This window comes from Pteronotus mesoamericanus, unplaced genomic scaffold (assembly GCF_021234165.1).
Source record: "Pteronotus mesoamericanus isolate MK-2021 breed Mesoamerican mustached bat unplaced genomic scaffold, CSHL_Meso_final scaffold_54, whole genome shotgun sequence".
NCBI lineage: Eukaryota > Metazoa > Chordata > Mammalia > Chiroptera > Mormoopidae > Pteronotus > Pteronotus mesoamericanus.
In genome coordinates this window covers 78,032,691-78,044,340 of record NW_026555321.1, presented here as the reverse complement: position 1 = coordinate 78,044,340, position 11,650 = coordinate 78,032,691, and the positions used below count along the sequence as shown (strand labels likewise).

At 38.1% G+C, this 11,650-nt stretch overlaps 1 pseudogene; it reads left to right on the top strand.

Annotated features, from left to right (window-relative positions):
• The first annotated feature begins 8,966 nt into the window (after window positions 1–8,966).
• LOC129087978 (60S ribosomal protein L36-like) lies at window positions 8,967–9,284 on the top strand (annotated as a pseudogene).
• Window positions 9,285–11,650: the final 2,366 nt, after the last annotated feature.

Genomic DNA, 11,650 nt, shown 5'->3' with positions numbered 1-11,650 from the left:
GACAATAAGAAGAGATACCTTAAAATTAACTGTCCAAGGCTCAGCTTCTGTTATTTGTCTCGAACGCCTTCGCCTTGTTTGGCTTTTCTGTATCAGCAAAATGGTAATTTCATTTTACTTTCTCAGGTCTAGTCCCTGGGGGTCATTCTTCACTGTCCTCTTCTTTCACACTCCAGTATCCAAATCATCCTCACTTCCTGCCAGCACTGCCTCCCCATGTCCCAGGACTCCTACCACTTCTCAAAGCCCCCATGTCACCAGGTAGCCCCAGTCACTGCAGTCTCTCCCTGGCTTAGTTGCTTTCCTGCTTTGCTCTCTTCTTCAGGTGGGCTAGAGTATATACAGTAGCCAGAGTAACTCTGGTAAAATAATATACAGATCCTGACATTTCTTTGCTCAAACCTTTCATTGATGCATGCAGATTGTGTAGTTCTTCAGAAAGTGCAAGGTCCTATATGACTTGCCTTTTTTTGTTCTCTGACTTCTTTCTCCTATTCCTCTCCCCTTTGCTACATGCCAGGCACTGGCTTTGTAACTATTTCTTAAGCATGTCAGCATGTTCCTGCGTCAGGAGCTACTCTGTTGAATGTTCTTCCCCAGCAGCCCCTAGCTCTCTTGTGCCCTTCCTTTAGGACTTTATTCAAATGTGACATGCTCCATGAGGCCTTCCCTACTAATAGCTACAACTGCCACCTCGTGTCTCCTCCTACACACACACACACACACACACACACACACACACACACACACACTCTTCTCTGCCTCTCCTCCTTAGCAGGTACACAGCCTCACCATTATATGTTTCACTTAGTTATCTGGCTTATGAATATCTTACCCACTAGAATGGAAGTACTGTAAGGACAGTGACTTGTGTCTGTTTTGTTCACTGTTATCTCTCCAATACCTAGAACAGTACCTGGTCTAATACATATTTATAGAATAAATAAAATATATAGCAGCAGCATTTGATACTTACTAAATATAATCCTGTTTGAAGTCACAGGGGCATGTAGGAGAATGGGTTGGGCAGGAGAGTTAAGTCCCTGCTCCTATATGTGCTGCTTTTATGGTTTGTTACTCAATTTAGTATTTATGAGCATGTGCTAAAGAACAACAGTCATTAGAGAATCTCATTAAGTATATATTTCCATCATACATTGCCAAATTAAGAAACTGAGAAGCCCACAATAAAAAATAGTTAACCTAGACCTAACATTTCCTAAACTTATAGATCATTTATTTGTTTTCACAAAAGACCCATAAAATTCCTTAAAACAAATATCAAGTGGAACATGCTTTGGGAAAGAAAGTATTCTGTACAATGAGAATTCATTGTGTTCAAAATGCCTTGGTACTATATCAGTACAATCAGAGCAGGAAAATTAATAGTTCATGTCAGAAGTATCACTAGTATCGGAATCCAGAATTTTGATTGAGATTTAGATATCACTTTGTTAGAAAGTACCCCAGTTGGAAAGTGTTTGAGATGCTGTAACAGATAAATCTAGTGGTTACCCATTCATAGCAGGAGTGAAAATATAGACAGTGAAATATTGAGCCCAAGACCTTGTGTTCTGAGTGTTTCTTCAGACACATCCTCTTCATCTAACTAAAACAAGTACAACAGCATTTTTCTTTAAGCAAATGTTTACTGAATACCTACTACATGTCAGATCGGTTTTTAGGCATTAGGGGGAGAGCAGTGAGCAAAACAAAGTCCCTACACTCATGGAGCTTACATGTCGGTGAGAGGAGGGAGAGGATAAATAAACAAGTACATCCTATGCTAGGTGGTGATGGGCATCATGAGGAAAGCAGACACCCTGTGACAATAGGGAGCCCTGGCCAGTGGGACCCACTGGTGACATCACTCCTTGCGGTGTGCACAAGGGACAGAGAATGCCAGAAAAGGGGGGGTGGGGGCAGGGTGCTGACAGGACAGTTTTAGAAACTGTGCCTGGGCAACCCTCACTGAGAATGTGACATGGGAACGAAGACCTGAAGGAGGGGCTGTGGGGAGTGGGGCCTGGTGGAGTGCTCTTCTGGTGGGGCTGTCACACAAGACTTGGAAAGTGACAGAGAAAAGTGACAGGATGGCTTCCCATTAGACAGCATTCTCAGGCTGCTGTGTGTAGACCCAGGGGGAAGGCAGAGAAAGGAGGGCACGTAGGAGACCGCACACCACGCAGTGACAGGTGAGAGGCTCTGCCTAGTGGGAGGGGTGGACCGGTGTGGGTGGGGCGAGTCAGGATGGACTCTGCACAGATCACAGGATTTGCTGAGGCGTTAGACAGAAGGTTTACAAGAGAAAAACAGAGAGGACACAGAAGTCTTGGAACAATGGAGTTGAATTTACTGGAAGGGGAACCTAGAGAAGCAGATTGTCCGGGATGGAGAGTATGGATCAAAGGTTGGAATTGGGCTCATTAACGTTTAGAGTGCCTATTAATTATTCAAATAGAGCTATTCAGACAAGATGTAAAATGTACACATATTTTCATATATGATCTTAAATGTCTTTTACTATCTGATATTTTGTACCTCATATTCATTTGCCTGGAAAATTGTATTCAAAATGACTCATAGTACGTGTCCTGTAGGTGCTTTGGTAGACCAGAAGCAGCAGAGTGCAACAAGGTGGGCTGTCCACACGGAACTGGTGCACTGGGTTACTTTGTGTCCCCAGACTCCTCAAAACACCAGCAGAAACGCACGCAGGGCTTTTTTCCTAAGAAATCTAGGTAATTATAATGAATGTTCCTCCAAAATAAAATGAAGGCCTAAATTCAGTTGTCATCTTTGGGAGATATTAGTTGGTTTCAGTTTTGATTTAAGGTTCTTCATTATACTAATAGTAACTTCCTTTAACATTACACTTGGAGGAAGAGAATCTCTGTGTTTGTGGACCTATTATCGAGGAAACAGTGAGTAAGAGGAGGATAGTAGGTAATACTGGAGATAGGATGCATTATATTTACTTAATATTGTTACTCTTTCTCTGAATTAGAAGAGATACCAGGATTTGGGAGGATCCTAAGGTCTTATAAATATTAGTGATCAATAAATTAGCAAAACTCTGAAGGATTGATTAAGCGAAAGTTCAGGTGAGAAACTGCTGGATGGTGGTAAGGCTGGTCATCTGTGATATAAATGCCTCTGAAATAAGTTTTGGCATAAACCAGAGAGTATCCTTTATTTTAAATAAAATAAAAAAAAATTACCTTCTCTATAAAATTATTTCCCCCCAAATCTAAAGAAAGAGAAATTGGCAAGGTTACCAATTAAGCTACTTGTTTGGGAATAAATAAAATAAAATTTCAATCATAACTTTAATGGAAAGTAGATTTACTAAGTCAGTGGCCATTAACTCATTCTATCTTTCAAGATTTTGCTTACTTTTTAAAAATATGAGAATGGAGAGGTAAGGCCAGGACTGAGCTTGAAGTATAAAGGTTAAGGCTGGAATTGAGTTTTGCTAACCCTACCTCTTTTGTTGCTTTCTTCCTGAAGCCAAAATGACATAGAATAGTTATGTACCTGGAATTAATTTTTATTTGAAACCTAGTTCTGAAATAAACAAAAGGGGCAGTTTGCTCCCACTCTGAAAAAGTTGGTGAAGGTTAGGTTATCAATGGTTCCAGCTAAGCCATATTATACATGGTTACTCAATTGATAGAAATGGTCTCCATTAATTTTTTTTCTGTGAGCTAATTGCTAGTTTCAGCCTACAATTTCTTGCAGATGATTTGTTTGAAACCATGATTGTGGCTTCTGCTAAATTCTTTGAAATTCAGGCCTTTAATCCTGTGCTTTACAAATTGTTTAAAAAATACTGATCCAATTAAGCAGATTGATGCAAATATCATTTGCCAAGACTAAATTCTTCTTGTCTAATGGACACGCTTTGTTCACATCATAACTTTAATTAAAACTCATGGATTCTGACATGCATAGTCAAGACTGCCTCAGTAATATGTGGCATCAATGCTCATGATATTAGAGTGCATCTAGCTTTCATGGCACGGGGATGGCCTGGACTTTCCAGCTTAAAAATATCACTAACCATGTGTTTTGTTTGTGTTCACTGGAAAACTTGTGTTTATGAACAAAGATGACATATTTAATGGTCAAAATGATATACTGAGAAATGATCACAATAGTGTCCTTTATACCCCATTCAATGTATTTTTCATTTCAGAAGTTTCACATAGGTCTTTTTTACATCTTTTTCTTTCTAAATTATGTTCATGTTTCCCTCTAGATTCTTGAATATATGAACCATAATTACAATAAATATTTCAATAAATATTCTTATCTGCTATTCCAAACATTTCTGAAATGTCTGAGTCTGCTTTTCTTAATTAATGTATCTCCTAGTTATGGATCATATTTCTCTGTTATTTTTATGCCTGGTACATTTTTTCCAGATTTATTGAAGTTTGATTGTGTATATTTAAGGTGAACAACATGATGCTTTGATATACACAAGCATTGTGAAATAATTATCACATCAAGCTAGTTAACATAGCCATCACCTCCCATGATTACTTCTTTTCTCCCCTGTGGTAAGAATACTTGTGATCTACTCTCTTAGCAACTTCCAAGTATACAACATATTATTATTGTTAACTTAGTCACCATGTTGTATGTTATATCTCCAGAACTTATTTATCTTATAATTAAATGTATCCTTTGACCAATATTTCACTATTTTCTCCACCCCATAGCCTCTCCTAACTAGCATTCTACTGTATGCTATTATGGGTTTGACCTTTTTAGATCCCACACATAAATGAGATAATTCAGCGTTTGTCTTCTGTGTCTGGCTTAGTCTTATCATTATGTCCTCCAGGTTCATCCATGTTGTTGCAATTATCAGTATTTCTTTATTTTCAAGGTTGACTAATATTCCATTGTGTGTGTGCGTGTATCACATCTTCTCCATCCATTCATTATTTTCATGTCTTGTCTACTGTGAATAATGCTGCAATGAACATGAGAATGCAGATCTCTTTGAGATAGTGATTTCATTTCTTTTTCATATATAAAAAGAAGTAGAATTGCTAGATGATATAGTAGTCTTATTTTTAATTTTTTGAGGAAACTCCATATTGTTTTCCATAATGGCTGTACCAATTTACATTCCCACTATCAGTATATATGGGTCTTTTTTCTCCACAGTTTTTCCAATACTTATCTTTTGACCTTTTGATGATAGCCATCCTACTAGGTATGAAGTGATATCACATTGGTTTTGATTTGTATTTCCCTGATATTCAGTGATGTTCAACACATTGTCATGTACTTTTTGGCCATTTCTATTATTCTTTGGAAAAATATCTTTTTAGGTTCAAGCTCATTTTTTAAAAAATTGGATTATTTATTTTTGCTATTGACTTGTATGAATTCCTTACATATTTTGGATATTAATCATTTATCAGATATAGGGCTTGCAAATATTTCCCCCCATTTTGTTGGTTGTCTACTAATTCTGTTGCTTATTTCCTTGGTTGTGCAAAAATATTTTAGTTTGATGTAGTCCCACTTGTTTATTTTTTCTTTTATTGCCTATATTTTTGGTGTTAATTCTTGAGAAGACAAGGAGCTTTCCTCCTGTTTTCTTCTATGAGTTTTATAGTTTCAGTGTTATATTTAATCTTTAATTCATTTTTGGATTGATTTTTGTGTCTGAGGTAAGATAAAAATCTAATTTTATTATTTTTTATGTGGAAATCCAATTTTCCCAAAACCATTTATTGAAGAGATTGTCCTCTTCTCATCCATACTCTTGGCATCTTTGTTGAAGATAAATCGACAGACATGGATTTATTTCAGGGATCTTTGTTCTGTTCCATTGGTGTATGTGTCTTTTCTTTTTTTACATGCCAGTATCATACTGTTTTGAGTAGTGTAGCTTTGTAATGTATTTTTGAATAAAGAAATGTGATAGCTCTATCTCTGTCATTTTTGCTTAAGATTTCTTTAGCTATTAAAGATCTTTTTTGGTTCCACACAAATTTTAGGATTATTTTTTCTTTCTGTGGAAAATGCCCTGGGTATTTTGATATGCATTGCATTGAATTTATACATCAATTTGAGTAGTATGGACATTTTAACAATATTAATTCTCCCAGTCTAAGAACACAGAATTCTTTTCATTTATTTGTGTTTTATTCAATTTCTTTCATCAATGTTTTATAGATTTCAATGTGCAGATCTTTCACTGTCTTGATTAAGTTTATTCCCAGGTTTTTTATTCTGTTTGATGCTATTGTAAATGAAATTGTTTTCTTAATTTCTTTTTCAGAAATTTCCTTGTCAGTGTATAGAAATGAAACTGAATTTTACCTATTGATTTTGTACCCTGCAACTTTATGAATTAGTTTATTTGTTCTAACAGTTTTTTTTTTCTGGAGTCTTTAGGATTTTTTACAATCAAGATCTTGTTATCAGCAAACAGAGAGGATTTTATATCTTCTTATCCAATTTGGATGCCTTTTATTTCTTTTTCTTGCCTATTGCTCTGGCTCGAACTTCTAGTGATATATTAAATAGAAATGGTGAGAGTGGGAATCCTAGTCTTGTTCCTAATCTTAGTGGAAAAATTTTCAGCTTTTCACTGTTGAAAACAATGTTAGCTATGGGTATGCCTGATCAATTTTTATTGGACAGTTTGTCATTACTGACCCTTGTGAGTGATGTTGGGTACCAGATTTCATTGTATTCTTTTATACTACTAAGTAGTATTAATACCCTTGGGTTTCTTTTGAAATGCAGTTACTTAGAACAAGTTGGATTCTTTCAACACTTTTAAGCTTTGGTAGGGACTCTAGAACAGCGTTTTATCAGGTGTTCATGTAGTCTCTATGTCATTTAATTCTGCTCTGATCTTGATTATTTCTGTCCTTCTACTCTGGGCTTTGTTGTTGTTCCTCTAGTTCTTTTAGATGTAGGGTTAGGTTGTTTATTTGAGATTTTTCTATCTTCTCTAGTTTAGGACTGTAATGCTATGAACTTCCCTCTCAGGATTGCTTTATCTGTGTCCCATAGGTTTTGGGTTGTATGTTCATTTTAATTTGTTTCCAGATACTTTCTGATTTCTTCCTTGATCTCATTGTTAACCCATTCATTATTTAATAAACATGTTATCCAGCCTCCATGTATTTGAGTGTTTTTTAGTTTTTTTCTTGAGGTTGGTTTGTAGTTTCAAGCCATTGTGATCTGAGAAGATGCTTGATATGATTTCAATTTTCTTGAATTTTTTAAAGCTCATTTTGTATCCTATCATATGATCTACCTTTGAAAATGATCCATGTGCATTTTAAAAGAATGTTTACATTGCTTCTTTGGGGTGAAATGTCCTATAAATATCAAGTCCATGTGATGTAGAGGGTCATTTATTTATTTTTCAAAAGGCTTGTTTTTTTCTTTTTTTTGTTTTTTTGGTTTGTTTTTTTTTTACAGAGAGAGGAAGGGAGGGAGAGAAACATAGATGTGTGGTTGCCTCTTGCAAAGCCGCAGCTGGGGACCTGGCCCACAATCCAGGCATGTGCCCTGACTGGGAATCAAACGGATGACACTTTGGTTTGCAGGCTGGCATTCAATCCGCTAGCCACACCAACCAGTGCTAGAGTGTCATTTAATGTTGCAATATCCTTGTTCACTTTTTGTTTGGAAGATATGTCTATCCATTGTTGACAGTAGGGTGTTAAAATCCCATTCATTGACTGTACACTGTAAATCTGTTTCTTTAAGTCCTCCAAGATTTTCTTTATATATTTAGGTGCTCCTACATTGGGTGCATATATGTTTAAAGGGTTATATCCTCTTGTTGGACTATTCCTTTAAGTACTATATAGTAACCTTCTTTATCTCTTGTTATGGCCTTTGTTTTGAAGTCTATTGTGGTGTTAGGAGAACTGGACTGCTACATGTAAAAAAAAAAAAGAAAGAAACTAGATAACCAGCTTATGTTGGACACCAGAATAAACTCAAAATGGACAAAAGACTTCAATGTGAGTCATGATACCATAAAAATAATAGCAGAAAACATAGGCAGTTAAATTTCAGATATCTCGTGTAGCAATATTTTTGGCAATATATATCCTAAGGCAAGGGAAATAAAGGAAAAAATAAACAAATGAGACTACATCAAATTAAAAAGCTTGTGCATGGCTAAAGAAACCTTCATCAAAACGAAAAGAAAAACCAAGGTATGGGCGAAAATATTTGCCAATGATACATCAGACAAGGGTTTGATCTCCAAAATATATAAAGAGCTCATATAACTCAACACCAGGAAGACAAACAATCCAATTAAAAATGGACAAAGGACCTGAATAGACACTTCTCCAAGGAGGACATACAGATGGCCCACAGAAATATGAAAAAATGTTCAATATCACTAGCCATCAGAGAGATGCAAATTAAAACCACAGTGAGATATCACTTCACACGTGCCAGGGCTATCATTAATAAATCAACAAACAATAAGTACTGGTGAGGATGTAGGGAAAAAGGAACACTACTGCACTATTGGTGGGAATGCAGACTGGTGTAGCTACTGTGTAAACAGTATGGAATTTCCTCCAAAAATTAAAAATGGAACTGGCTTTTGATCCAGCAATTCCACTGCTTGGAATATACCCTAAGAAGCCTGAAACACCAATTCAAAAGAATGTATACACGCTTATGTTCATAACAGTTCTATTTACAATAACCAAGAGTTGGAAACAGCCCAACTGCCCAGCAGTAGTGAGTAGATAAAAAAAACTGTGGTACATTTACACAGTGGAATACTATGCAGCAGGAAAAAGAAGGAATCCTTACCTTTTGCAATGGCATGGATGGAACTGGAGACTATTATGCTAGGTTGAATAAGCCAGTAGGTGAAAGACAAATACCATATGATCTCACCTATAAGAAGAATCTACTTCCACTGTGGCAGCCATTGAGGAAAAGCAGCCATGGCTCTCCTTTACCCCATGGCCATGGGCCTCAACAAGGTCCACAAGGTGACAAAGGGCATGAGCAAGTTGAGGCACAGCTGCTGCCGTGGGCACCTCACCAAGCCCACCAAGTTCATGCAGGACATGACCTGAGAGGTGTGTGGCTTTGAGCCCCATGAATGGTGCACCATGGAGATGCTCAAGGTCTCTACGGTCAAGAGGGCCCTGAAATTCACCAATAAAAGGGTGGGGAAACGCATCTGTGCCAAGAGTAAGAGAGAGGAGCTGAGCAATGTCCTTGCAGCTATGAGGAAAGCAGCATCCAAGAGGGACTGAGCCCCATTTCCTCTGTGTAATAAAACCTGTTCAGAAAAAAAAAGAGGAACCTAATGAACAAAATAAACTAATGAGCAAAAGAGAACCAGAGGCACAGAATCATGGAATAGACTGAAAGTGGCAAGAGGGGAGGCGGTGGGTGGGGACTGTTGAAAGGGAGTGAAGGGATTAGTCAAAGAACATGTATGAAGGACCCATGGACATGGACAATGGTGTGGGGATTGACTATGGAAGTGGGGGGCAGGCTGGGTGGAGGGATGTGAAGGGGGAAAAAGTGGGACAACTGTAACAGAATAAACAACAGAACATTATTTTTTTAAAAGAGTTCATTTACTCCCATTACTGAGGGAATAATCTTCTGAGAATTTTACCCAGATTTAAAAAATCTTTCTACTTTGGTTAGTGGGAACACAAGAGCGATGATTGTCACTGTAACATTAACCCAGTGTATTAAATTTTTATAAAGTATTATGAGGTTCATAAGCACACCATGATCTTTTTCCACTAGAACCTTTCAGTTTTTTTATGTATTTGAAATATACTTTCTTTCCTTGTCTCCACAACTTTAATCTATTAGCAACTTTCCCCAGAATTTTCTTTTCTGACAATTTTGACTTCATTCATTCAAAGTCTGGCTCTAGCACTGGTTGTTTTAAAAAGTTTCCCGGGTGATCCTTAAGTACACCCAGACTTGGCCCTGGGGCAGAGGTCCTCACACTTCAGCATTCATCAGAATCATCTGGAAGGCTTGGTGGACACAGCCAGAGATTCAGACTCAGTAGGTCTGGGCGGGGGGCTAAAACTTGTATTCCTAACAGAGAGATTCCAAGTGGTCCTGAAGTTGCTGCTCTGGGTACTGTACTTTGAGGACCACTGACTGTGATATTGTGATTTAGAAATAGAAATATATACTTGGTTGTTGTTCTGTTTCTGACACAGAGCTTCCAAAACCTGTGGAATTTACTGAGTAATAAGAGCTATAAGAGCATCTTTTGTTACAACATTTGATTTCTTGTCTTCAGTTCTTGCAAATGCTTCAGAACCATAAAAGTGAAATAGTATCTTGTTATTCATAACAAGTCCCTCTTAACTACAGCTGGGTTTGTGTTAATGAGGTGACTTTTGGAAATCCTCTGAAGATGGGAGGGCTGGTTGCCAGGAGACCCAAGCATGCATTTAGAGTGTTGGAACCTTCAGTCCCACCCACCTGACTTCTGAGGAAGGGGAGAGGGGCTAGAGGTTTTCACCAATGGTCAATAAATCACCAATGGCTAATAATTTAAACAACCATGCTTATGTAACGAAGCCACCATAAAAACCCAAAAGCAGGGTTCTGAATGCTTCCAGGTTGGTGAACATGTGGAGGTCTGGGGAGAGTGGCGTGCTTGTAGAGAGCCTGGAAACCGCGCACCCTTTCTCCAAACTTTACTCTATGCATCTCTTCCATCTGGCTGCCCCTGAGTTATATCCTTTTATAATGAACTGGTAATCTAGAAAGCAAAACATTTCTCTGAGTTCTATGAGCCGCTCTAATAGATTAATTGAACTTCAGAAGTAGTTGCGAGAGCCTCTGATCTCTAGCTCATTGGTCAGAATCCCAGGTGACAGTCGCCTGGATTTTCAGTTGGCATCTGATAGAGGAGGGGAGTCTTCAGGTAGATTGTGTTGGAACTGAGTTGCATCATAGGACACCCAGCACGTATTGGAGAATTTCTTGGTGGTGTATGGAAACTCCCCTCTTCATACATTGGAATTAGTGAGCAGAACAATTTTATTGGTCTAGGCAGCCATCACACACGGACCACACTTGCCTTCTACCTGGTTCCCCTCCACTTAGTTGCTGGTGAGCTTTTGAAAAAGCAAACTGGATCATATGAACCTCTCTATTGCTTACATTGCCTGGCTTAAGTCTTCTACAGTTTAATCCTGTACCTCATTAGGAGCTCATCTCTTCTCGTTCTGCCCTTTCTCCTTGCTCTTAGGTCCCACCAGCCTTCCTCTAGGTTCATAAACACACCAGCCTTTGGGCTTTCCCTGCTCTCCCCTCCATTTGCATTGTCCTCTTCCAGATAGTCACGTGATTGTCTCCTTATCACCCAGAGCTCAGCACAAATGTTGCCTCTGTGTGCTCCCATCTCTGAAGTCGCTCTTCTGATCTAATTTTATTTTCTTCAAAATACTTATCGCTTTCAGTCATTTGCTTGATTATCCCTGCCTCCTTCACTGAAATGTAAGTTATATGAAAACAGGGGCCTAGTCTCTCTGGGAGAGACCACTGTCTCTGCAGCACCTAGAATGAGGCCTAGAGTGCTAAAACCTTTTATAAATAGTAGTTGAATGAACAGTGTAGCACACTGTTGTGAGGA